The 26,512-nt window shown below is 40.7% G+C and overlaps 1 protein-coding gene across 1 annotated transcript in view; it reads right to left on the bottom strand.

Moving 5' to 3' along the window:
• The window catches only part of MAPKAP1 (MAPK associated protein 1), a 243,964-nt gene extending 226,795 nt beyond the window's left edge, over positions 1 to 17,169 (bottom strand). Inside the window, 1 exon segment of the mRNA XM_032308575.1 lies at positions 16,890 to 17,169. The gene's annotated coding sequence lies outside the window, so the exon portion shown is untranslated.
• Positions 17,170 to 26,512: the final 9,343 nt, after the last annotated feature.

The following is a 26,512-nucleotide window of genomic DNA, read 5'->3' as shown; positions in this document are numbered from 1 at the left end:
TTGGGAGGAGGTGTGGGGGAAGTTATACCCTTGATTACTTTGTTATAGAAGATGCCATCCTGGGCAACCGAGAAGAGAGATTTTCCCGCTGACCTTGAAGAAGCAAACAGCCAAATTACGGAACAATATATGGCAAGAACCTGGGAATAGCCTGGAAGAGCCGAGAGTGGCTCCAGTCAACAGACAGCAAGAAAATGAGGGCCTCAGTCACAGAGCCACAAGGAAATGAATTCCACCAACAACCTGAAGGAGCTTGGAAGGAGGTCTTTCTCTAGTCGAACCTCCAGATGAGGCTGGAGCCAACTTACTATAGTCCCGTTGAGACCCTCAGCAGAAAACCCAGATGAAGTCATGACTCCCAACCCACTAAGAGATAAGAAATCTGTAATGTTTTAAGCAAACACTAAGTTTGTACTAATGTGTTATGTAGCAAGAGAAATGAAGATACACACTAAAGGAAAAAAGCCTAGACCCCTTTGCCTTCATACACATTTTCTCTCTACAACCCAGTTTTACCATCTGTCCCTTCTTCCCAGCAGGCAACTCCCAGAACTCTCTGAACACAGTTCAAATGAACACATTTGGCAATGATAATCCCCTTGAGATGTGCCCCTCTCCATTATAAACCTTATTCTTTGAAGTACAACTCAAGAATTGCATCCTCTATGAACTCTTCTCCAATTTGCAGGGTCCAAGCTGCTTTAAAAGCAGTCTACTTCTACCTTCAATACAGTTAGTTATATGAATACCATGTATAAGGAACTGCCAATTTCAAACTTCTTAATCCAATTCTAGCATCAGAAATGTGGTCACTAAATTAAGATTCCCCCTCCCTGTCACCTGTAAAGTTGTTAAAGGCAGGAATGTCTAGACCCCAACAATGCAGTGATTCTAACGTGGTGGTTCTCAACTGGAAGGCAATTCTGCTTCCCAGGACATTTGGCAATGTCTGGAGATATTTCTGGCTGTCATACTGTTAGCATCTAGTGGATAAATGCCAACGATGCCGTTAAACATCCTACAATGCAGAGAACAGCACCCATGACAAAGAACTTTACCCCCCACAAAGGTCAATATCACTGACGCCAAGGTTGAGAAACCCAGCTGTGATGCTATGAAGCCACTAAATTTGTGGTCATTTCCAACGCCCTTGGAAGAGTTTCACTGATACTAAAACTAAACTATACAATTTTGCTACAAAAATCTATGCTCAAATCTTCTCAGGTACTAAACAAATTTAACTCCTAGTATGTTTACTGAAATTTTAACATACCCTAAGGAAAATCAAAGCCTGAACAAAGGCAAGTCTATCCCATCAAGCTCGATCTGAAGCCTATCCACCGTTCTTCATCTGGCTACCTCCTACTGATTCTTCAAAATCCAGCTCAAAATGGTCAGTTCTTCCAGGAAACCCCCCTAACGAATCCCATAGACCAGGTTAGCTGCTCCCTTCTCTGCAGTCCCATTGCACTGCACTTTGTCACTACTTCCACCAAATAATTAATCTAGCACATTGTTAATAGAAGATATTATGTGTTTGTTGAATTTATTCACTGAACAAATATTGATTGAAGCCTACCATGTGCAAGGCACTATTCTAGATGCAAAGAGTACAGCAGAAAACAAAGCAGAAAGTCCTGGCCTCGTGGAGTTCACATTCTAATGGGGAGACAGACAAAACAGAGAAGTAAATTATACAGGAGATTAGAAGTGCAATGGAAAAAGACAGCACAAGGAAGAGAGATGGGCATGCCAAGTGCTGAGCCACAGCTGCAACTGTAAATAAGGCAGTCAAGGAATGTTTTACCCAGAACCTGACGTTTGAGTTAACATCTGAAGGAGATAAGAGAACAAGTAATGTACACTTCTGAAGGGAAGTGCATTGCCCAGAGAGGGTAGCATGCCTAGTGCTGCTGAAGTAGCAAGGAGCTCATCAAGGAAGCAAGTAGTAGAGGATGAGGTCTGGAAGAGTGGAGCAAACATGCTCAGCCTTACAAGCTATTCTAAGGACTCTCCTTTTACTCCAAGTAAAATGGAGAACCACCAGAGGATTGTGATATGATCTAACTCCCATTTAAAAAGGATCTCTCTGGCTGCTATGTTAAAGTCTGAAGGAAAGAATAAATGAATGAACAAACTAATCACACTGGTTTTTTTTTTTTAATATTTATTTATATGTTGGTTTTCTTGTCTAAACGCTAAGCTCCTTAAGGACACTGTCTTATTCATCACTGTGCTGCCAGATTCTAGTAGAATGTGGCTGGCATCCAATAAGAGCTCAGCATGGAATCAACAGATGAACAAATGGATCTTTCTTGTTCCCAAAGGGTTGTGCCATGATTTTCCAAAAAAGGACCCTTATCCATAGTGCTGGTTCAGTATGTAAGTATCCCACTACAGCCTAAGATTTTTCTTTTATTGTCTCCTTGCTGTTTGCAGTTTACTTAAACAGAAGAATTCAAGAGAGTTATGTTTGCACTTACCTGGCTCTCAGGCTAACCACATCATCAATTAATGGAATCAACACAGTTTACTCCAAGCACCACTCAGGAAACCTGAATTCCAATTCCCTAATTACCAGGGATCTAATTACATGGCCTTGGACAAGTCACTTCTTTAAGCCTCTTTAAACCTGTTTTACATATCAGTCCATTTCTGCATCTGTTACATGGGGAGTCTGAACTTTAAGAAGTGACTTCTACCTGTCAAATTCTATTCCAAGCACATTCGAGAAGGAGGAGGTATGGTTGGGAGTGTACCCTAGAGTCCAACTAAAAAGTTTTGTGTTTTTGCTTCGAAGGAAAAAAGAAATCTATTGCGGATTTTACTTATATCACTGTGCCATGGTTCAGACTAAGCATAGAAGTTCAAGGAATCCCCTTTGACAAAGATTTGAATAGTATCAACATGTTGGCAGAAACCCATTACAAAACTGAGTGGGCTGAATGGGCTTGACTGAGTTGAATGGGCATTATGGCCACCTGGTTTTTTTTAATGCTATTATATATAGAAAATGGTTTCTAGAACTATAACAGTAAACACATCTGGAATTTCTCGTTGTCTCTAGCTTGCCTCAGGACTAACAATGGAATGACTTCAAGTGAGTCAGGTATCCCTGACTCTGTATCCTCAGCAGGGAAATATCCATAATCTATGTCCTCTCTACTTCAGAGGAATACTTAGAAAAAGAATATTTACAAACTCATTCAACTTCTAATGAATGAAAGACAGCAATGAGATCGTCTAAACTGTCAGATAATCTCTAAACTATTTTTATGTGCTTTTGAAAGGTGCTTTGTACTTTCACTTGAATGGAGCTTTCATAACCTCAGTAAATGATAATTGCTATTATTATTAACAAAACTACACTCACTGCCAGCCATTTTGTTTACAACCTTCTACTCTACATTTTTTATTTTCCTTTCTAAACCATCACTACATGAATCAAAATGAGGATAGGGCAGCAGGACTGGCTTCATTCTGCCTATGATGTTCTACAGTCAGAGGAGAAATGTTTCACAAAATACAATTTAAGTATTATAATCAATTCTCTGGATTCCAGAAGGTTGCTTATTTATTTAGCAAGCTCTCACACATCACTTCCAAAATTGTGAGGTAGATTCTATTATTATTTATGTTTTACAAATCAGTAAACTGAGGCATAGACTTACTCAAGGTCACAAAATTAGTAAAAGGTGGAGCCAGGATAAAGCATGTAACCTGACTCCAGAATTCCTGCTCCACACAATTATTATACGCTGCCTTAAATTTCCAATGTAAGTCCATTTCATCACACTCCTCTTAATCCTCTTCTCTCGCTAATCTAAATATGGGTATAAGCAAACGTCCCTGTTCATTCAACAAGCAGAAATACCTCCTCCATGCTGGCAGTGAGGAGTATAAAGTAGTAAGTCTTATTCCCTATCCCCAGCAGGCAAGCAAGGGAGTCAAGAAAAGGAGATTAGTACATAAACGGTCACAGTAAAGAGTTCACTCATAAGTGGAATTTAAGAAACAAAACATGAACATAGGGGAAGGGAAGGAAAAACAAAATAAGATGAAAACAGAGAGGGAGGCAAACCATAAGAGACTTTGAACTATCAGGAACGAACTAAGAATTGCTGGAGGGGAGGTGGGTGACGGGATGGGGGTAACTGGGTGACAGGCATTAAGGAAGGCACATGATGTAATAACCACTGAATGCTGTAGGCAACTGATGAATCACTGAATTCTACCTCTGAAACTAATAATACAGTATATGTTAATTAAACTGAATTTAAATAAAAAATTTTTAAAAAATAAAGAGTGAGAACAATGCTAGAGGATTCCGTAACAAAGTATTATGGAAACACAAAGGAAAAATCTCTAAATAAAACCAGATATTCAGACAAGGCTTCACAGAGATGAATGACTAAGATCAGGATAATGCAAAGTGATTACTTCCAACTTAGTCTCCTTAAGAAAAATGGGGGGAGGGGGAGGGCTGGAAATTAAGTAATCTATAATGCTGCCTCCTTGATCAAAAATGTTAAAAATAAAATTTGCTCCAGATCTGTCTACGGACTTCAGATTAACTTTGGGCCATGCCTGGGTTACTACAAAAGCAGGATGAAGATAACTAACTTTTGAGGTTGGGGAAGCACAGAGAATCAGGTACGTTGACAAAGAGTATGTAGGAGAGACAAAGAGCAAGCAATCAAGCATCAGACTGCTTGGGTTCAAATCTGAACTTAGCTAATCACTCACTGCAGGACCTAGGCAAAGTAACAATTTCAGTGCCTCTGTTTACACATCTGTAAACAGGAATAATTCTGGTGTCTATCTCAAAGGATTGTTGGGAGGACTTAATGAATTCTCATGTTATGTTCATATAACAGTGTCTGGCCCATGGTGAACCACATCCAAACGTCTACAATTACTACTGCAATTACTCCTCGCTCTAAGATGAATATTCAAAGATGAGAAGCTGGATGGCTGGAAGAGTCGTCAAAGAGACAAACTCATCTCTTGCAAGTAGAAGAGACAACATGAGATAAGGCATTAAAACAAGAAACAGCAGAATGTGTATTCAGTAGCTAAGACTACACAGAATTCAAAGTTGCTGGTTAGATGAGCACTTCGTGTGCTCATCTGACTGATCTGGCAGGTGCACAGATTAATCTGATGGACAAGACATAAGATTAGTTATGAAGCTGTGACTACCGCTCAGGGAAAGATGATGAAATCTGAAGTAAGGCAGCGAAAGATAGGTCAAAAATTTTAGGAAATAGGTAAGAAATATGAAGAAAATAAAACTGCCAGAACTGGGTGACTGGATGTGGACAGCGAAGGAGAAGGGGAGACTCTCCGGCCTACATGAGAGCCAACAAATGAAACTGTAAACTCAAAAGTAGGAACAGCTTAATAGGTAGAGGGAAAATGAGGAATTATTCAGACGCAGTGAACCTGCGATATCTATGGCGTACCCAAACAGATTCATCATTATGTAAACCTGACAGCCCAGGAATGAGGTCTGAGTGAGTTCGGGAGACTACAACATATAAGTGACACACAAAAGATATGCAAATCTGAAGCCTAAGAGAAAGATCTGAGCAAATTTGGAAGATATCAACATATATATGACAGATGAAGCTGTAGATGGGAATAAACTTACCCAGGGAAAACATATAAGGAAAGAAGAGCAGTAACTTAGAAACAAAATCCAAGGAATACCAAGCGTCAAAGGACGGGGCAAGAAGAAATCCTAGAAGCTGTGAAAACCAAGATAATCTTTCCCTAGATTCTAAAGTTAGGAACCATGCTGTGGAAATTCACAAATTCCTAGCAGTTACTTTCTTTACTGGCCTTTCCCTCTCCCCACCATTATCTAATAATAAGTTCCAAACACTGAATTGGGAAGTCCTTGAGAGGAAAAGACGAAAAGCCTTATTTGGTTTCCTGTCACTAATGTCTAATATAAGGAGAATAAACCTTGTGGAAAAAGGAAAATGGAATATTTCCCATTTATCAAGACAAAGGGCTCATGAAACTCCTAGAGCCTAAGGGAGATTCCACCCCAAACCAGAGCAACAAAGCCTGAAGAAGAGTAGAAGCAAAAAGGGGACCGGTTTTATACACCGCTGGTGAGAACGCAAAATAGTGCAGCCACTTTTGAAAATGGTTGGAAGTTCTTTATAAAATGTTAAGCAGAGTTACCACATGACCCAGCAATCCATTCCCAAAGAGGAGAAAACATAGGCTCACACAAAAACTTGCACAGGAATGTTCACAGCAGTATTATTCACAATAGCCAAGTGGGAAAAAAATGTATTTTCATCAGCTCGTGAATGGATAAGCAAAATGTGGTATATCTCCACACAATGGAATATTATTCAGCCATAAAAAGGAATGAAGTACTGATACATGTTACAACATATTTGAACACTGAAAATATTATGCTAAGTAAAAGAAGCCAAACACAAAAGGCCACATAATGTATGACTCCATTCATATAAAAGGTTCACTGAAAGTAGATTAATGGTTGCCAGGGGCTGTGGGAGGGAGGAATGAGGAGCAACTACTTGTGGGTATGGGGCTTCCTTTTGGGTGATAAAAATGTTCTCAAATTATATAGTGATGATGGTTATACAACCTTGTGAATATAAAACTGTACACTTTAAAGGGGGAAATTTTACAGCATTAAGACTTATACCCTAATTTTTAAAAGGGGGGCGGTGTAGAAACACAGGAAGGCTAGAATCCATGCTGCATCCCCGATTTCTTCTCCTTCAGAGATTCTAACATAATGATGCCAACAAATCACTTAACTGAACAGTGGTGGAAGCTGCAACCATGAAATTTTTTAAACACTTCGCAATATAGGTTGATTATACCAAAGAGAGATGAAATTCCTCATGCAAAAATGGGAGCTTCCAAGTCTTTTCCTAAAGAAAAGGAGGAGAACTTTCATATATGTTAGTGAACTTGTATGGAGGTAACTAATCTACATTTCTAGTTGAGGAAGATTAAATCCTAGTGCCAGAAATCCCAGCAGAATCTTGGGACTTTGCTGAAACATTCAGGTACGGTCATAGCTTCTCCTACCAAAGCACCAGGCGCTTTAATCCACAGTAGAGCTGGGCAGGAGAAGCCACAGAGTTAACAATATAATGCCTCCGTCGGTGACTGGTCCTTGGGGACTACTTCTCTTCTCTTTGGAATAAACAAACAGAAGGGGATAAAACCAGAAAGGCAATATTGCCTGGTAGTAAACACAAGGCTCCACAGAGCTACCGCGTGCTCCCAATGTCACCACCCAGTAACCCAGCAACAGAAAACTGGGAAAATCGCAGTTTCTCTGGACCTCCGTAACATATTATCGCATACCCCACAAAGCTGCGGTCACAATACAGGAACCAAAAGCGAGACTCAAATATGAGTATTCTTCCCAATTCACCTCAAAGAAAACTAGTTGATAGTACTGTACGTGTTTTGGTCATACTGAAAAAGAAGTCTCATGACCTCTTCTCTCTGATGTACTAAAGTACATTTAAGTGTGAGAATGTCACACTGAAAATTGTAAAGCAATTACAATGTCCAAATTAGAATCCTTGACTCCTTTCTTTCTGTGAAACCTATAGCCATGTAATTAATCCTATGCACCCTCCTCTTGCTTTAGATTTCATTCCCTTTTCTTTATCTCCAGAACCCAAGCCACCATCTCTCACCTAACTCGTTTCCTAACTTGTCTTTAAAATCCTTTGGTTCCTTCCCGAACTGTAATAAAACCGAACCTTGCCTACATCTGCAGCTCCACCTTCTACTCACCCTCTACTTCTTTTGACTCCAGCCAACCTCAGTTTCAGTTTTTTTCAAGCTTTTGAACAGCTCTGCCTAGAGCAGTTTCCTCCATCCTTCTACTGGCTCAGTTTGCTCCCTCCCCCTTCAGATCCCAACTCAACTTCACTTGCCCCAGGAAGGGCTGACCTTATCAAGGTCAGAGTAGATACTCCTCCACACTCACCTCCACTCCCATTACTAAACACTTCTCCAACTAGTCTGTACTAGACTGCAGGTCGCATGAGAGCAGAGTCAGTGTCTAGGGTTTTGATTGCTCAATACCCAGACATATGCCTAGCGCCTCGCGGATAGTCAGCATATAATGACCAATACGTGAATGATTACAATTAAGCAAAATCTTCACTTGCTAAGAGATTTCACATGATATTTTCTTCATATACAAATATTTTAAAATATTTCTTCATTGTAAAGAACATTATCAACAAATGCAATTCTTCCTAACAATTGCACAGAAAAGGGACTTAAGTACACATGCACTTTCCACAACGGCTCTCATTGTGATTATATCAAAAGGAGCTAAAACTACTACCACAGTGGGAATAGAGCTCCTAACACGCACTCCTAAAACTCTGAATCTCCTTAACTGGAAAGATCAGAAAAGCTACACGAAACACAAATTATAAGCATTCCAGTCAAAGCGTGTACACTGGAGTGGAAATACACGAAAATCATCATGTTGCTGGCCCCATTCCCTGCTCCCACAAAAGAAGTTTGGACACACTTAATAGAAATGCCCCTTACTCCACACAGTTCACCGAGTGAAGGGTACTGTGAAATACTTGAAATTCCAGAAGCACTCAGGACTGCAAAGGCCGTGAGAAGACAATGTTCCAAGCACAGACTAACGGACAGAAGAAACAAATGAGATAAACCTTGATGCATGATGGCTATCTAAGGAAGTCTAAACACAAGACTGAATACGTTTGTTCCAAAGTCATTAACCACGCTTCAGTTTTGAAACATGTTCAAAATACTTAACATATTTTATAAGTCTCCAGTGTAAGTGACAGACGTTTGTTATTCAAGATAACGAAATAATTGCCTTCGTCTAGTTTAGGATTAATAAATCTCTATCGCATTTCAAACTTAGGTTTTGTATTTGGATTTTTTTGTGTAACAACAATTTTATTTCTCATTATGTATTTGTTGCCTATGCAAACAAGCATACAGATTCTACCAACTCAAGAATTTTTATTATTGTTTTGGGGATGGGACCACACTTCTAATTCTGTTCACATTTTAACTCAGCAACTTTAATCCAGTGATCAAAGCTTCATTAGCTTACAAACAAACTGTTTCTCAGGTAAACTGAATTGCTCCACATCAGGAACTTAAGCAAATAAATAAGTACAAAAAAGGCAGAGATTATAAATTAGGGCAGACAAATCTGTATCTAGCCCCACGCCGGTAAAGAGCATTCTATCAATATAGTGAAATGCTAATCTCCTAATTAACAACCTAATTAGGTAATTATGGCTTTGCAGAGGGATGCCGAAATGAAATATGACAACATGGTCACCTCTTTATATGGCACCTGTGGGCCTTTTCAGCTGTCACTGCATAGAGTGCAATATCAATTTGAACAGATGACAAAGTGCTGTCATTTTTCATTCTGATAATATACAGAATGCTTTGGACAGAAGCAGTTTACAAAAAGAAACATCTTGCCTGGTATTTTCCTAATTTAAATATGCTCAAATACATCGTTAAAATTTCTGCATGTTTTTTATATCATATATAGGAGAATTACCATTTACAACAACAACCACCACAACAACAACCCTAACTGGCCATCTTGCTGATATGTACATGCTGAAACTACAGCAATTTCAATTATGAAACAATGAGAAAAGCACCAATTCATCATGACAGTCTAATATTCATACTTTTTAAAATACTGTTAGCATAAAAATTAAAACCTAAATTTTGACCTTTTCTCAGAAAAACTGAGACAGAAAATCACACTTATAATTTCCCATACCAAAGAGCATTTTCCAATATATAAGCATTCAAGTCACATAAAAGCTCCATATACCAATGTCCAACCTCACAGAGACAGGAGTGTACTCTGAAAGACATCTGTCACAAAGCTACCACTCTCCCACTGGCCACTAAAGAGGACACTGGTACCACCAACACAAATACAACTCTTCTTCCATGATACTGTTTTTTCTTTTTTTTGTTTTTAAGATCTTATTTATTTATTCGACAGAGAGAAACACAGCGAGAGAGGGAACACAAGCAGGGGGAGTGGGAGAGGAAGCAGCAGCCTTCCCACTAAGCAGGAAGCAGGATGTGGAGCTTAATCCCAGGACCCCAAGATCATGACCTGAGCCCAAGGCAGAGGCTTAACCAACTGAGCCACCTAGGCGCCCCTCCATGATATTGTCTTAAAGAGAATTTTGGGCAAAGAGAGAAAGGCTAACCTGGGTACCTCAACATCATTTATGTCAACATACATGAAACCATATTCTATTTTTTTTTAAAGATTTTATTTATTTATGTGAGAGAGAGAAAGAGAGAGTGCACACGTGCATAAGCAGGGGAGCGGGGCAGAGGTTTGCTGGGAGGGAGGTGGGCAGGGGGAAGGGTTAAATGGTTAAATGGGTGATGGGGATTAAGGAGGGCACTTTTTGGTGAGCCCCAGATTTCAAATATAAGTGATGAATCACGAATTCACCTGAAACTAACATTACACTCTATGTTAACTAACTGAATTTAAATAAAAACTTGAAAAATTTTTCTAAAAATGGAATCACAAGCTCAAAAGACTTGCATGACTTATTTTTTAAGGCTTGGATAAATACTGAGAAGGTGCTCTCCAGAAAATTTTCACCAATTCTATTCCCACTTGCAATATATTTGTAACCAATCACCACCAATCTCTGCTAGCAATAACTATTATGATTAGGGTTTTATTAAATCTTTAAAACTTTGTATTATAAGATTATACCTCTAACCAAACACTTACACAATATAATCAGTAACAAGTTTAAAGGAGTAAGAAGAGCCATAGTTGATGACCGTCCTAAAACAAGGGCCAGCAACCAAATCTAAAACAGCATGAAACAGTGACAAAACCACCACTGCGTTCACAGTAAAACGAAACAAAACACTTCCAAAGGTTTGAATCCGAGCTTTGTCATTATCAGCTCTCCCTCGTCAATCACTTTACTTCAAGCTTCCATTTCAGCATTTGTTAAGATGGAGACAAAGAGAGTACCACAGCCCTTGTTTTTAACAACTTCAAAGGGCAGTCATGGCACACCAAAAAAAAGGTAATATAAGCAATTGGAAGTCCTTATTGTTATTACCAGATCAATTCATTTAACCTAAACAGATGACTTCATTCAACCCTCCTTACACCAAAAAGAAGCATATGGAAACGCCTCAACGTGCACTCTTGGTAGGCACACTAATTCACAGAGCACAACTAGAAATGAACAAGACATGACATCCAGACATGAAAATGAGGGTCTCACTTCTTCACGACCACTCCGCAGAGTCATTTCTCATCACATTATACTGTCTCTAAATGCATTATGTCCCTGCACGCTGGTACCTGCACCTCTCCAGAAGCATCATTAGTACCAGGTACTCACATAAGTGGTTTCTGAGCCCCAGATAAGACTGGCAATGCTGGCCTCAGTTCGCAGACTGTCCAGCTCACACAGTTAATAACAGAGCCAGCATTCCAATCCAGGTGTCTGGGACTCTAAAGCCCCACCTCACATGGCTTCAAGATTCAACCTCAGGTCTTCTTCGTTAGTCTCCTTTACATCAGCAACTATGGAAGCTCAGATTTAAAATACACTGTCTTTGTTTTTTTTTTTTAAGATTTATTTATTTATTTGACAGACAGAGATCACAAGAAGGCAGAGAGGCAGGCAGGGCAGGGGGAGAAGCAGGCTCCCTGCTGAGCAGAGAGCCCCATGTGGGACTTGATCCCAGGACTCTGGGATCATGACCTGAGCTGGAGGCAGTGGCTTAACCCACTGAGCCACCCAGGTGCCCCAAAAATACACTGTTTTTTTAAAAAATTGCTTTAGAAAGAAAATTAGTCCTTCCAACAATTTTCTACCATTTTCTCTATTAAAGAGTACTTAGTTATAATATAGTACCTTAAGCTAAATCCACAGGGAGCTAAAAATGTTATTTTTTTTTAAGTTTTACATATTCAGTCCATTTTATCTGTATCAATAAAAGCATAAAATAAAAATATACCCAAACTTATAAAAATATACTCAAGTATAGGATATGAAAATCTAACAATGCATATATTTAGGAGTAAATGTGACATGACTCTATTTCACAAGTGATTACTATAATCTAATTCCAATAGTCATTTTAGTACCTTCTTGCTGTTCCCAGATTTTAAGTTTTGTCGTTTAAGTGGTTTCTCCCATTTTTCTCACTTTCAATTACTTAAAACTGTTTTCTTCTTTGGGTCCAAATTTTGTTTCTTCTATTAAATCTATTTCCTCTGTATATCTAGATTGCTGCCAACTAGAGATAATAAATTTTGAGTGGCTGGTCAGGATTTATTTTCTTCATTTTATATTCTATGCTATTTCCTTATACAATAGAGTATGAGTGAAAACCAGTATGTAGAAGAACAATATTTCTTCAATTCTCACCTTGTGGAGGCTGGGTATTAAAATAAAAATAAACCCTTGGGCTGGGAACTCCCTGACCATATTTCTCTCACTATGCTAGGTGTCTCTATGCCCCCTTTCAATCTTGTATATATAAAGTCAACAAACCACTATATGCATTTGGGAAGCACCTGGCCTATCAAGGTCCTTTCCCAGAATTAGTGATGAACACATACCAGAGGGAAGAGCTGAGGAGTAGCTCCCTACCTGCCATCATGAGAGAAAAAGCAGCATTTTAGATATGAACCATTCTCCCCTGGGGTCTGCCGATAATCACTTGTGTGACTTTAAGAGTGTCATTTAGAACCAGAAAGCTTGGCATCCTGCAAAGACCTTAGCAGGACTTGAGTTGAGCTCCTCATGATTATCCAGATGGGAAAAACATTCAAGGATTTGTAAATGACCAAAATCAAAAGGCTGTTAGTGGCATACTGAATTCAGAATTCGAGTCCTTCTCAATCCGGTGCACTTTCTACTAAACTGTCATTCACTGGGCACCAGTTTCTTCATCTCAAGAATTTATAATTACTCTCCTTGTTCATTCACTTCATGTACTACAAAGAGGACCAAAAGACAAGAATCTGGTAGCATTTAAAGTGCTAAGAACAGGGGTGTCTGCGTGGCTCAGTGGGTTAAAGCCTCTGCCTTCAGCTCAGGTCATGATCCCAGGGTCCTGGGATCGAGCCCCACATCGGGTTCTCTGCTCACTGGTGAGCCTACTTCCCCGCCCCCCCCCGCCTGCTTATGATCTCTGTCTGTCAAATAAATAAGTAAAATCTTTAAAAAAAAAAAAAAAAGTGCTAAGAACACAAATCAAAAGTATTACAAGGTCATCTCCTCATCTAAATCCTATCCCTCCTGAAAATTAGCCTCATGATATAACAAAAGTATTCACTCCATCACTTCCCCAAACACAATCAGTATGTTAATTACAATATACCCTACTCTGGCAATTTACCAGTAGACTTCTGATCAATAATCATTACATGTGTTGTACCTCCTGTTCTGAACAGTGGGTACCAAAATTTCAGTCATCAGGTAGATGAGAGTTCATAATCAGGCAGCCTGGACTGTACATAGCCCGCAGATGTGCTTTGGTCTATATGGCAGTTTTTTAAATGGCAAATTTTAAAATTAAATTCATTAAAATCCAGATTTTAAGCATCTCTTGAATGCCCCCTCAAGAATATTATCCTCTCCCGGCCAAAAAAAGAATATTATCCCTCATTAGGATTGAAATTAAAAATTTTTTAAATAAAATACAAATAAAAAACCAAAAGAATATCATCCCTCAGAAGATCCAGGGAAACCAGACCCCTTCCTCAGAGAGCAATAAGCAACTGGAGCTGAGCAGCAACTGTTACCTTCAGACTGGTCCTATGACAGCCAGTTCACCGAGGTCTATCCTACTCTTTTATCATGGGCACTTGAGCTAGAAGACCCTGAGGTACATGCTCAAAAGAGAACTAATAAATACTTGTTTATTCTTCTTTGGCCTATTTTTTCTGGTGTTATCACTCACTAGCTATGTGAGTTGGGTAATATATTTAACCACTAAGTCTCAGGTTGCTCATGTGTTCCGTGGGGGTAACACCACCTATCTCACAGAACCACAAAGACTGAAGGAAGTAAGATGCACAAAAACATTTAAAGATACTAAATATATACGTGCTCAATTGTTTTAAATTTAGCACAAGCTGAAATGTGCTAACTGTGGAGTCAAAACTTCTCTAAAACCTCAAACTCCCAGAAAACACAAGGTTAGGGCACCTCCCCTGGGGGGAAAAATGCAATGTGACAGAATTCCTAGTCATATAATTTGGCATCTATTGCTGTGTCCTTAACAATAAGGCCGATATATCAGAATAAGAGATTTCCAGCAAAATTCTCTTCCCCTGAAATACATACATACAAATCCACTGAACTGCAGATTTCTAGTCTTCAGTTATGAGTCAACAAATAAAACAACTCCTCCACTGCACCAAAAACTATATATATATATTTACCATGATAGATAAGGCCACGAGCTTAGCAGCGGCCGCATTCCCTCCTCATTATCCCTGCGGTCTAGCATAGTGAAGCACACCCAAGCTACTCCAACACTATGGCTCAAAGGCTAGCATCTCTCAAGTCTATTCAGACGGTCCCCATCCACCCATCCACACCACAGTGAGTACAAACACCAAAGTCTAGCAGATAATCCCTTCTACTCACAGCTCCAACCGCTGCATACACTCAGGGAACTTCTTTAACTTCTCTGCGTTCTAGTTTCCTCGTCTGTAGAAACAGGATGCTAACAACACCTTTCTGTATGGGAATGAGACAACGCATTTAACACCATGCTAGCAGACAGTAAGTGCTCATTAGCTACCATTACCAGTGTTCCCTCCTGTGTGCTCTACAGTACCCTGTGGAGACGGCTGCCATGGTACTTTCCTACAGTTTACCTGCGCATACTTACATCTCCCCCACTGGAATGTCAACCACCTCAGGGTGGGCGCTGGTTTTATGCCTTTTTACATCTCCAGGGTCTTAACACTTTCCCTGGCACTGCTGAATGAATCAGAGATCGTCAGAGCATTTATTAACTGGAAAAATTATGAGCAGAAACTGGACTTTACCTCTCTTGACTGACGCTAAAGCCCTCACTGACTCTGACTCCTATAGACCCTCCAATTTACCTCCCAGTATCCCCACTATAAGAAGCAACGGCTTGCTTTACTCAGTCTGGTCTACTTGCCACTCTAAAACCATCATAGACATTGCATCTTTGCATCTTACAACTATCATTTCAGGGGACCTTAACCATGTATCAAGCCCTTTATCCACATTAGCTCATTAAATACTCACTACATTCCATGAGCTATTATCCCTCTAACCCAACCCATACTTGAGGAAAATAATGACTGGAATTAAGAAACTTTCCAAAAGTCAAGAAGTAAGAGGAGGGACAAGGAACTGAATCCAGAGTCCATGTTACTCTCTATAGGTCTTCCATGCTCCTATTCAAAGTTGAACTGACCCACCTACCACTTTCTGACCTTGAAAGATCATAGTCTTTTCTACATTTAAAGGGCTATCTGTACCACTGACTTTGACATTCATAGTTTTTCTCGTTTATAGTTCTTCTGTATGTAGTTTCATATAATGTTACAGTGTGTGAAAGAGGGCAAAGCATGTAACGAAAAAAAGCACAGATGCAGGCATGAGACAGACCTGGGTTTGAATCCTACCTCTGTCTCATACCAGATGTAAAATTTATCCTGACTCTTCCATTTGAGGTCCTACTTACCTAGAGTAAAAGATCAGGTAGGGAATTAAGGAAGGGGGCTTTTTCAAGCATAGCTGGAGCTAGATCAAGAGGTATACAATGTGAGTACTGTCTGGCATCACAGTAATTAAAAGTAGATATGAGCACAACGCTAAATGACAAAGGGGCCACTAGCATACCTCACAAGCTCCGGCAAACTTGGAAGTGTGTAAACTGAAAAAGATGAACACAATAATCAACACTTCATCAAGAACTCTTTCAGCATTTACTAAGCACCTTGTGTGGGGTCACAAAATGAGGAATAAAAAAACGGTGCTAACTTTTCCTCTTGTACTAGGCTTTTAAAGTAATAATCCTCCCCTTCTGCTTGTGAAAAATAGAATGAGAATGCTGACTTTGTTTTAACTGATGTGTGTTAAGACCTGTCTCCATCTGTTTAACCTGGGGAAGTTTTTAACTTTGCTGGTTTTGGTTTATAACGTGATGCTTTGCGCAGGGCCATGGACCGTAACAGGCTTCAAGAATTACTTGCATGCATTCCAAATAAAATTTTAACCAATTTGTTGACTCCAAAAGGAGTCAACTTTTGGGTCTTCAGTTAAAGTAATAATCTTGTTTAAACTACTTTTTTTTTTTTTTAAGCCTTCACCAGATTTATAAAACTCTTTGCCATTCTCATAAAAAGCTGAATCCAAGTTCCAGCAGCATTCCAGCTAGAAAAAAGTTTTGCGAGGCTGCTTACTCCTTTGGGACAGCTGGGGAGAAGAGCTAAGGAAACGGGGACCACAAAGACAATGCTTTAAAAACAATTTGCATGTTATGAAGATTAGGACACCTACATTTGCCAAGTGGTAGGGTCAGAAACTGCCGGAGCCAACCCTCCCCCCACCCAGCACGACCCAGTCCACTGGCTTCTCCTCCCCCAGTCACACAACCCAGCTCTCAGGCTCACAGCACCCTCCAGTTCTGGAAAGGACGAGGAAACGGATGCTCAATGGAGACAAGGGCCAGGCAGGCTACCCCCCCGGGGCAGCGCCCAGAGCGGAGGAGTGAGGAGGGTTGGGATCCTCGGGTGGGCTGACGGGAGGGTGTGCGAGGGAGCTAGCGGCTGGGGCAACCTTTACCTGAAGCTGCTGCCACACTACGGGCCGGGTCGGCTCCGGGACACGCTCCTGAGGGAAGGACCCGGCTTCCCCGCGCCTCCCGGCCCCTGACCCGAGCTCCGAACTCTGGGAATCCTCGGGAACTGGCGCTCTCCTCCCCGCCGGCTCAACTGCCTCTCTCCCGGCTCGCCCTCATGCCCCCACTGCTCGCCGCCGCCGTCCGGCCAAGCGGCAGCCCTGTTACCCTGAGCCGCGCCACGACCCGGAACCGCACCTCGCGCACCGGAAGTCCCCGACCGGGAAGAAGCCGCCGGCTGGGGATGTAGTGCGCAAGCCCCAGAGCAGAGAGCAAGGAGCGAAGCCCTCCCGGGGGGCGGGGCCGAACGGGAGGCCGTACGCATGCGCTGCACTTCTGCGGTCCGGTTAAGGCCTGAGTCACAGATTGCTAGCAGCGCCTGTGACGGACGTGTCAACCCGTGTATTTGCGTCGCATAGAAATAAACATTAGGGTTCTCCTTCAAATCTCCATCTCCTTTCTCTATTGAAGAAAGTTCTCAATTCATCCAGAAATGAGTGACGAGACAGCTTTACGTCTGGGTCGCAAAAACTTGGGTTCTAATGCCAAACATAAGTGGTTGTGTAGCTTCGGAAATGACCCTTCTCCTCTCTTGACTCGGTTTTCTCATCCATACAGTAGTTCCAGTTCTAGAGTATTCCTGTGAAAATGGAATGGGATGATGCTTGTAAAGCACTTCGCACAGTGCCTGATGCATAAATACCCAGTAAATATTAGTTATTACCCTTGTTACCTTAAAATGGAAATAACTGCCTTCCACAAGAACTGAAGGGAATTGTGTGTCAACTATACTTCAAAAAAAATAGGTGAAAAAAATTTTTCTTTAAAGAACTGAAGGGAGGTTTCCGTAAGATAAGAGGACTTGCACTGAAAAGGAGCTCACTGTTGGCCGTCTCTCTCCTGACAGAATCGGGGGAAGACACCGTGAAGGGGAAAGGACGACTCAAGTAGTGCAGTGATAGGATCTCTCTCCTGAGAGAGAGCCCAGAAAACTTCTAAAAAATGCACCTTAGCAAAAGGAAAACAAACAAGGCCGAATTTCAACCATGGTGCATCATTACACAATATTAAAGTCACCAACAGACACACCATGTATCCTCCCCCTTGTTTTCAAATATGTGACTGATCTCTTAGCTCATACATGGGAAAAAAAGAACCTTGACACCCAAATGCTTTCTTGCACACACAACACCACAGTTCCACTGGGGACCTGTTGGAGGTGCTCTGCTAAACCAAAGTGTGTAAACAAGGTTTGAAAATCCTGTTTTCTAAGGTCACCAGGCTAGCTCTTCCCTCCTAAATATTAATCTTCATTTTCACTTTCCTCTTGAACTCCAGTCTGAAGCAGAGCTGCTGTTTGTCCCTCTGACATATAAAACTTGAACTATCTAAAACTGAAATCAGCTGGACCCTCTAAGCTTGTACAGGTTCTAAGGAACTGTACCTTTCACTAGTTTTGTGACCTCATACTTCAAGTAGCCCCTATAAGTTTCCTTCTCTGTAAAATGGGAATGACAAGTCCTAACTAACCTCACTGGGTTGTCATGAGGATTAAATGAGTTCATACATACAACTTGGATAGAAAAGAGCCTGGCACATAGCTGACATTTACATAATATGCTTACATTATTACTACACCTCGGTCAGTGAACAGATACTGATCGAGTGCATATGTATTAAGCTTATCCTGGGCACTGGAGATTCAGTGGTGAAAAAAACAGACAGGGACTCCGCCCTCATGAAACGTATAGTCAAGTTTGATTGAATTTGAATTAGTGGGCAAGTTGGAATACAGGGAAATATGAAAAGATTTCAAGGACAATGTTGGACACTCCATTGAGAATGGAGACTCTGGATTTATGATGATACTAATATAACAGTTCGTGTGATTTTTCTAAAACTGCTCATTTCAAAGGTCAAGATACAGGTACAGAAAGAGTAAGCAATTGGCTTAATCCTAAGAAACAGTTTTACTGGTCAAGTGTGATGGGGTCAAGGAGCTTACGACCTTAGCTTTTTAGAGTACTTTTTATTGATTTATTTTTTAAGATTTTATTTATTTACTTGACAGAGATCACAAGTAGGCAGGGAGGCAGGCAAAGAGAGAGGGGAGGAAACAGGCTCCCCACTGAGCAGAGAGCCCAATGCGGGCTCCATCCCAGGACCCTGGGATCATGACGGGGGCCAACGGCAAAGACTTTAACCCACTGAGCCACCCAGGCACCACTTTAGAGTACTTTTTAAAGGGCCACAGAATGGACTCTGGCTAGGTGTATATAAGAGGATTCCAGAAAGGCTCATGTCACTAGCCTGTAGGTCCTAGAACATATGTGATAAAGTTCACCAGTGAAGTAAGGCAGGAAGATGGAGGTTATTCTCAGAGATGATGTCTTTATAACCTCAGATAAAGAGCCATGTGACAGTGAGGTCCTGACAGGAGTAGAATGGAGAGAAAAGTTATTGAAAGTGAGTTAGGGGGGCGCCTGGGTGGCTCAGTGGGTTAAGGCCTCTGCTTTTGGCTCAGGTCATGATCCCAGAGTCCTGGTATCGAGCCCCACATCGGGCTCTCTGCTCAGCAGGGAGCCTGCTTCCTCCTCTCTCTCTGCCTGCCTCTCTGCCTACTTGTGATCTCTCTCTGTCAAAAAAAATAAATAAAATCTTTAAAAAAAAAAAAAAAAGAAAGTGAGATAGGGGCACCTGGGTGGCTCAGTCAGTTAAGCACTGGGCTCTTGTTTTCAGCTTGGGTCATGATCTCAGGGTTGTGAGATTGAGCCCCACATGAGGCTCCACGTTCAGTACGGAGTCTGCTTGGGAAAAATCCCCTCTGCCCCTCTCCTGGCTCTCTCTCTCTCTCTCTCTTTCTCTCAAATAAATGAATAAAATCTAAAACAAAAGAGAGAGAGAGAGACAGTCAAGGAACTGAGATGCCATGAGGACCTCGAAGACTCCCAGGAAGATGGATAGACATAGGGTGAAAAGGAAACCAACTGGAACGGTGTTCGGAAGGTAGGCAGATGAGGACGAGAGTAGACAGACCAATTGCAAGGAGGAGACCATAGTAGAGGATGGAGGTTCATTTTCTTCTCGTCTCCAGGACTAGAACAGGGGCAATGGACAAAGGTTCAAAGACACCCATTAGCTGTGTGCCTCCAGTAAGTTATTTGTTTTCTCTATATTTCAGTTCCTTTACCTACGTTGTTGTGAGGATTCAACGAGATACTGTGTGGAAACTGCTTAGAACATTGTCTGGCATACAGGAAGTGTTCTGTAAATGTCGGGTTTTATGGTCTAGTACACCAAGATCAGCAGCAAGAACCAGGGCCTTATGCATTTGCTTTCCACAATTCCTGTGCAAACTTCAGTTGCCCTATCCCTTTCTACTCAGTCAACTTTACTTCATGCACCTCCTCCTCCTCTACTCCTCCTCTTCCTTCTTCCCCTCCTCCTTCTTCTTTTTTAACTTATTATTCCTTAAGATTTTATGGGTTGGTGGGCAGTTCTTCTGCCAGTCTTCCCTCTCAGTCAATGGCAGCCAGACGGCTGGAAGTTCTAAGATGGCTAGAGAGGTCACCAGGGCACCTGGTGGCCTCTCTAGTGGCAATCTTAGGTTTCTATACAACATGTGGCAGTATTATAAAAGGATAAGCCCCAGTGTGCTTTTTTTTTTTTAATATTTATTTTTAGTGGGGAAGGAGCAGAGGGAGACAGAGTCCTGAGCAGACTCTATACTGAGTGCAGAGCCCAACACGGGGCTCAATCTCACTTAAATCTCAATATCAGTTGAAGATCACCACTTGAGCCAAAACCAAGAATCAGCTGCCCAACTGACTACACCATTCAGGTGCCCCAACGCCCAAGTGCTAAAACGCATGTGTGTGCGTGGCATTGTAGCTAGTTCTAAGTATATTCCATTCATTCTTGAAGACCCAATTCATATACTGCTTCCTCCAGGAAGCTTTCCCAGAATACTTCTCCCTATTAGACCACATGAAGAGCTTCATTTTCTGTGTTCAACAATTATCACATTTTCTGTTCTTTGAACATATATCTGTCTCCTTCACAGGCCATAAGGAAAGGAACGTCTGTTATGTCTTTTGATACTAAAATATTAAAACACCATAAATACTTGGTAAAATGTGTGTTAAAGGAAAAGATGCTCAAAATGTGCACATAAATGAAGCAATTGGAAATCTTATTTTGTATAAGCAGAATTTACACACGGAAAATACCACTTAGCCAAGCCTATGACAACAAGCTGAGAGTAAACATAATAGGAGGAAAGTAACACTCTTTCAAGCCCTGCCAGAGCTGTGGGAAAACAGAAGCACCTTCTAGTTTCTCTGCAAATGTGTGCTCTTAATATTTTATATATGTGAATATGTTTCCCTGCTATTTCCCCAATTTTGGTTTCCTCTCTTTTTGAAATAGATATTTTGTTTCCAGGGGGGAAAACATAGGCATTTACACTCCTATTGTACAAAGTAATTTCAGGACAACAGTAAATTAGTCAAATATCCATTCAAACTATTTTAAGGAAGCCCCCAGGAAGTACACAATCTCAGAGCAATATAGTATTTTTTCAAACTAAAATAACATTGAATGGGAAGAAAAAATTTTTTTAAAGATTTTATTTATTTATTTAACAGACAGAGATCACAAGTAGGCAGAGAGGCAGGCAGAGAGAGAGGAAGGGAAGCAGGCTCCCTGCTGAGCAGAGTCCAATGCGGGGCTTGATCCCAGGACCCTGAAATCATGACCTGAGCCGAAGGCAGAGGCTTTAACCCACTGAGCCACCCACACTCCCCAAATGGGAAGACATTTTTTAAGCAAATGTATTGTTTCTAATAAGGTGAGTTTGGTGGGTGGTCGGGAAGCACAGCATTAACCAACCAGAAAATCTTAAACCAATGCTTTGGTTTATAGATCAGTTCTGGGGCCTCTGCAGAGATTTGCTGAGCTTTGTTCTAGTGTGTTTTGTACTGAATATTATTTCTGGTGAGGATCCCTTTTTAGATACTTGGGGTGAAAATGAAACATCTGGCTGGCATTAGATAGCATCTCTTTGGCTACATTTATATATAATTGGAGTCTTTTCCCCAAACCCAGGCCCTGTAACCAGCTGCTAAAAGTATCTTTTCTTGCTCTAAAGGTTAGCTAGTACTGTGAGTGCCAACTCCTAAATTAATTGATGTTAACAGGACTTAGGATATAAAAAAAAGACTCGTATGTTTTGTCGAATGCAACTTCTAAGAATGCATAATTAACAGTGTCTCCATTAATATACAGTATGTTCAACAGTGAGACACCACTATCATAAATAAAGGTAGACATGGATAAATTTATAATTAAAAATGCATTAGAAATTACAAGCATAATTTATTTACTAATGTGCACTGGAATAAATTTTATGTGTAATATTTTAAAACAGGGCATTAATAAATAATAGTGAACATAAAATGTTTTTGCAGCTAAAAATATTTCAATAAATATTAGTAAGTTAAATGTGCTGCAGAGTTATAATTGCTATGAAGTCAAGTTTATAGAATACAGTCACAATGTAGAGAACTGTTTCTTGGGTGTATTCAAAATATCAGAAACAAATGTCTTTCTTTGAAGCTGACAAGGAGGGTATTCAAAGTAGTGCCTGCAAATGTTTTAAAAATAAAAGCTTAGGACATCCAAATAGTGAATAACTGCTCATTGCTTGTGACAGCTAAGATCCTTCTGATCAATGCATTCAAACCTTTATCCACCTGTTTGTTTGATGTACACTAATTTGGAGCAATTTCTCCCACCAGAGAACCCATATACGTCTTTTTTGAAGCTTTCACTTAAAAATTGACCTTAGTTTGCACTGTGGTTTTGTTCTGTCAAGTGCAAACAGTTCCTAGGTGGCAGGCACTGTTCCAAGTGCTCACACATTTTATTGACTCCATGCTCTTAACCACTTCACTCTACTGACGCTATTATTTTAATCTTATTTTATTTCACTTTCTGAGTGTTCACAACATGCGTTTTCGACGAGACTGTAAGTCTCACAATATACAGCAGTAATTGTTGGTTTGATGTCTCTGAAAAGACAGCTTATGTTTATGTGTAGAATGGTGGTGTGATTTTTTTTTTCCCCCACGTAGGACCAGCATTGATTAATAGCAATGAATAATCCATCATTGGTTGCACCTTATTCTGTGCCTGGCACAGATATTCCTAATGCCTTTTTAATCCTCACAACAACCCAATAAATAAATAAATACTGTTATTATCCCCATTTAACAAATCAAATAACTGACCCTCAGAAACTTGAAATCACTTTCTTGATATCATATAGCTAGTAATTGGCTGACTTGGAGGCCCCAAGTTCTGCACTTCCCCAGTAATAGTCAGCAGCCTCTGTTCCTAAAATAACCATGTCCTTTCTCAAAATCATGTTGCCTTCCACCATCTTATAATTCTTTTAGGTAGGTTCCTTCCCATTGATTGATAAATCCCTTCTGTTCTTGTTTAAGATAATTCCCTCTTGTCCTGCCCTAAGCAGACAAGAACTGATGTTTAAAACACATGAGTGATATCTCCTTAGATATTTGAAGATGGTTATTTTGTCCACACCTTTCTTTTCTCCATGATATAGTATAAGAAACCTCAATTTCTTTAGTCTTCTCTCACATGGACTCTTTCTAAAGCATTCCACCCCCTGACCACATCCCTAGAGAGAGGTTTCAGATTTTCCTTATCTCAAGTCATCATCCTCACCTTCAATGAACATTTATTAAGCACCTACCTGTGCATGCGATCTGTGCTGGACTTATACAATCCAGGAAAACTAAAGTTGCCCTTGTACTAAGAAGATGTCTAGGTCTCCAAAGAGTGTTATTTTAAATCTTTCCTGTAACTCTATCATTTGCTCAGCTCCCCTGACTCCTTGAGAGCCAATCTTCTAAACTAGAAGGAACCTGGACAGAGACGTATTTCAGTCATCGTAGCATCCCTTGTGACTGGCACAGAAGGAACAAAATCGTTGATGCTCAGTAAATATTTATATGGCAGTGAATAAGGATTATCAGTCAATGATCTTACCTAGACTAACACATTCCTCCACATATGTTGAGTGACCCCCCCCCAGAATACTTATCTCTGCATCAGTGATCCACGACAACTGTATTATGTACTCAATAATATTTTCTGAGGGGCACCTGGCTGGCTCAGTCGGTTAAGCATCTGGCTCTGGATTTCTGCTCAGGTCATGATCTTGGGGTTGTGGGGTCCAGCCCTGCATGAGGTTTCTTGCTTAGTGGGGAGTCTGCTTCTCCCTCCCCCTCTCCCTCTGCCCCTCCTCGCATGCGTGTGAGAGAAAGGGGGGGGGGAGGGAGAGAGCGCGCATGCATGTGCAAGGGGAGAGGGAGAGAGATAGGGACAAAGAGGATCCTCAAGCAGACTCCCCATTGAGCACAGAGCCCCACGAAGGCTGGATCCCAGGGCCCTGAGATCATGACCCCAGCCAAAGTCAGATACTTAACCAACTGAGCCATTCAGGCACCCTAGATAAATTAATCTAAAAAAAAAATTTTTTTTTCCTGAATGAAAAATAAATGAGGTCAGCAATTGTTGAAAGAATATGTGAAAATTGTCACCCAAATGACTTTGAGCAAAAACAGTGCCTACAACAATGATGAAACAAAGGCAAGCTCAGAAGTAAAAACAACAAAAACAAAATAGAAAAGCAAACAAAAAACAAGCTAAACAAACAAACAAACAAAAACCCTGGTAGCTTGAAAACTGAAACCAGCCCACAAGGTCTTGGCCAGCTGAGGTCTTTTCTGCTTCTCCTGGAAAATTGGGAAAGATGTGGCAACTCCGGGTCCACAGCCCACTTGTCAGGAATCAGGTGAATAGTGGCTGCCTTCCTGCTGGGTACTGAGTGTGGTGAAGGCCACGTAGCAACCACCATTCATCAAGACTTTTGTGCTGTAGCTTGTTGTATTCATTGGCAAAACCTGCCTGGCCCTATGGTTCTTGAGGCTGAGTGCCTGGTTTAGCTTTAGAAAATCACCTAAGAACTGATTTCTGCTTTTATATATTGATATTGTATATAGCAGTATTGATTATGAGGGGAAAGAGTTAAGGGGCAAGTCTCATAACTTGCTTCATCTGGAGGAACTTGTTCTGTCTGATGGTGTGTACAGTTTCTAGCAAAATCTGGAGATGATGCTGGAGAAAGGTTTTAGGAAAGGGGCGGGTGGGCAGGAGGGCTGTAAATCATTCATTTGTTTTTCCTGGTTTTTTTTTTTTTTTTTTTTGCCAAAATCTCAGCACAAAATGTTGAAAATTTTGTTTTGAATGGAATAAACTAATTCTAACTTCAGCTCAGCTGTGTGCCCCTGATGGAAAGAGTCAAATCACTTCTCTCTGCCTTGGTTTTCCCATTTAGGGGTGGAATTTATCACATCTACCCTGTAGGGTCATGTAACGCCATTACATGGATTCTAAAATGTCCTACATATATAGGCTGCAAAAGTTGAATATTTTTTCCAGTAAAGTAAATAATAAATTTTTGAAATACATGTTTGTCCTTTGGACTCAATGTTGGCAATTTTGAATTAATAATTTTCATTTTGAATAAAGTAAAAAGTCTATAGACATTTTTATTCTTCCTAGAAAAATAAATTTGCTGGCCATAAGAACACACCTAGTGCCAAGATGTTGGTTTTCTACACTATTTTTCAGGGAAAGGAACCAGGGCTCCTTGGAGAAATGACAGATTTGAGGGCTGGGGCAGAAAATAGCCAAGATGAACCTGAAGCATCATGTAGTACCAGAAAGTAAGAAAGTAGTTGAAAACAACAACAACAATAACAACAACTCCACTGATGGAAGTATCTCAAATGGAACACAGGAGCCAACTGAAAGCCAGTGATCAAAGCTGAAAAATTTGAGCAACAAAATAAATCAAGTATTACTGGATTATAACTCAAAGTGTAAAATAAATATCCATTACCTCAACCAAGTGATCAAAGATAGTATCAACAGTATTAAGTCATGTTGCAAGTACGTACTCTTGATATGATATGATGAAAATGACCCTTTACCTCAGGGGTCTACCTCCCCATAACCCACAGCTACTGTCTCCATTGTGAGGAAAAGATCAGATAAATCCCAAGTGAGGGGCATGCTAAAAGAGAACAGACCAGCAGTCCTTAAACAGTTAAGGTCATCATGAACCAGAGAAAGTCCGAGAAGATATTCTGGTCAAGAGGAGCTTAAGGAGGGGCGCCTGGGTGGCTCAGTGGGTTAAGCCTCTGCCTTCGGCTCAGGTCATGATCCCAGGGTCCTGGGATGAAGCCCCGGTCTCTCTGTCCAGCAGGGAGCCTGCGTCCTCGTCTCTCTCTGCCAACCTCTCTGCCTACTTGTGATCGCGCTCTCTCTCTCTGTCACATAAATAAATAAAATATTAAAAAAAAAAAAGAGGAGCTTAAGGAGACCTACTATTGAATGTAATGTACTGTCCTAGGTGGACTCCTGGAACAGAAAAAGACAATAACCAAAGGAAATCTGAATGAACTATGGACTTCAG

This window comes from Mustela erminea, chromosome 12 (assembly GCF_009829155.1).
Source record: "Mustela erminea isolate mMusErm1 chromosome 12, mMusErm1.Pri, whole genome shotgun sequence".
NCBI classification, from domain to species: Eukaryota; Metazoa; Chordata; class Mammalia; order Carnivora; family Mustelidae; genus Mustela; species Mustela erminea.
The sequence above is the reverse complement of the archived record's forward strand: the minus strand, read 5'-3'. Positions and strand labels throughout refer to the sequence as shown.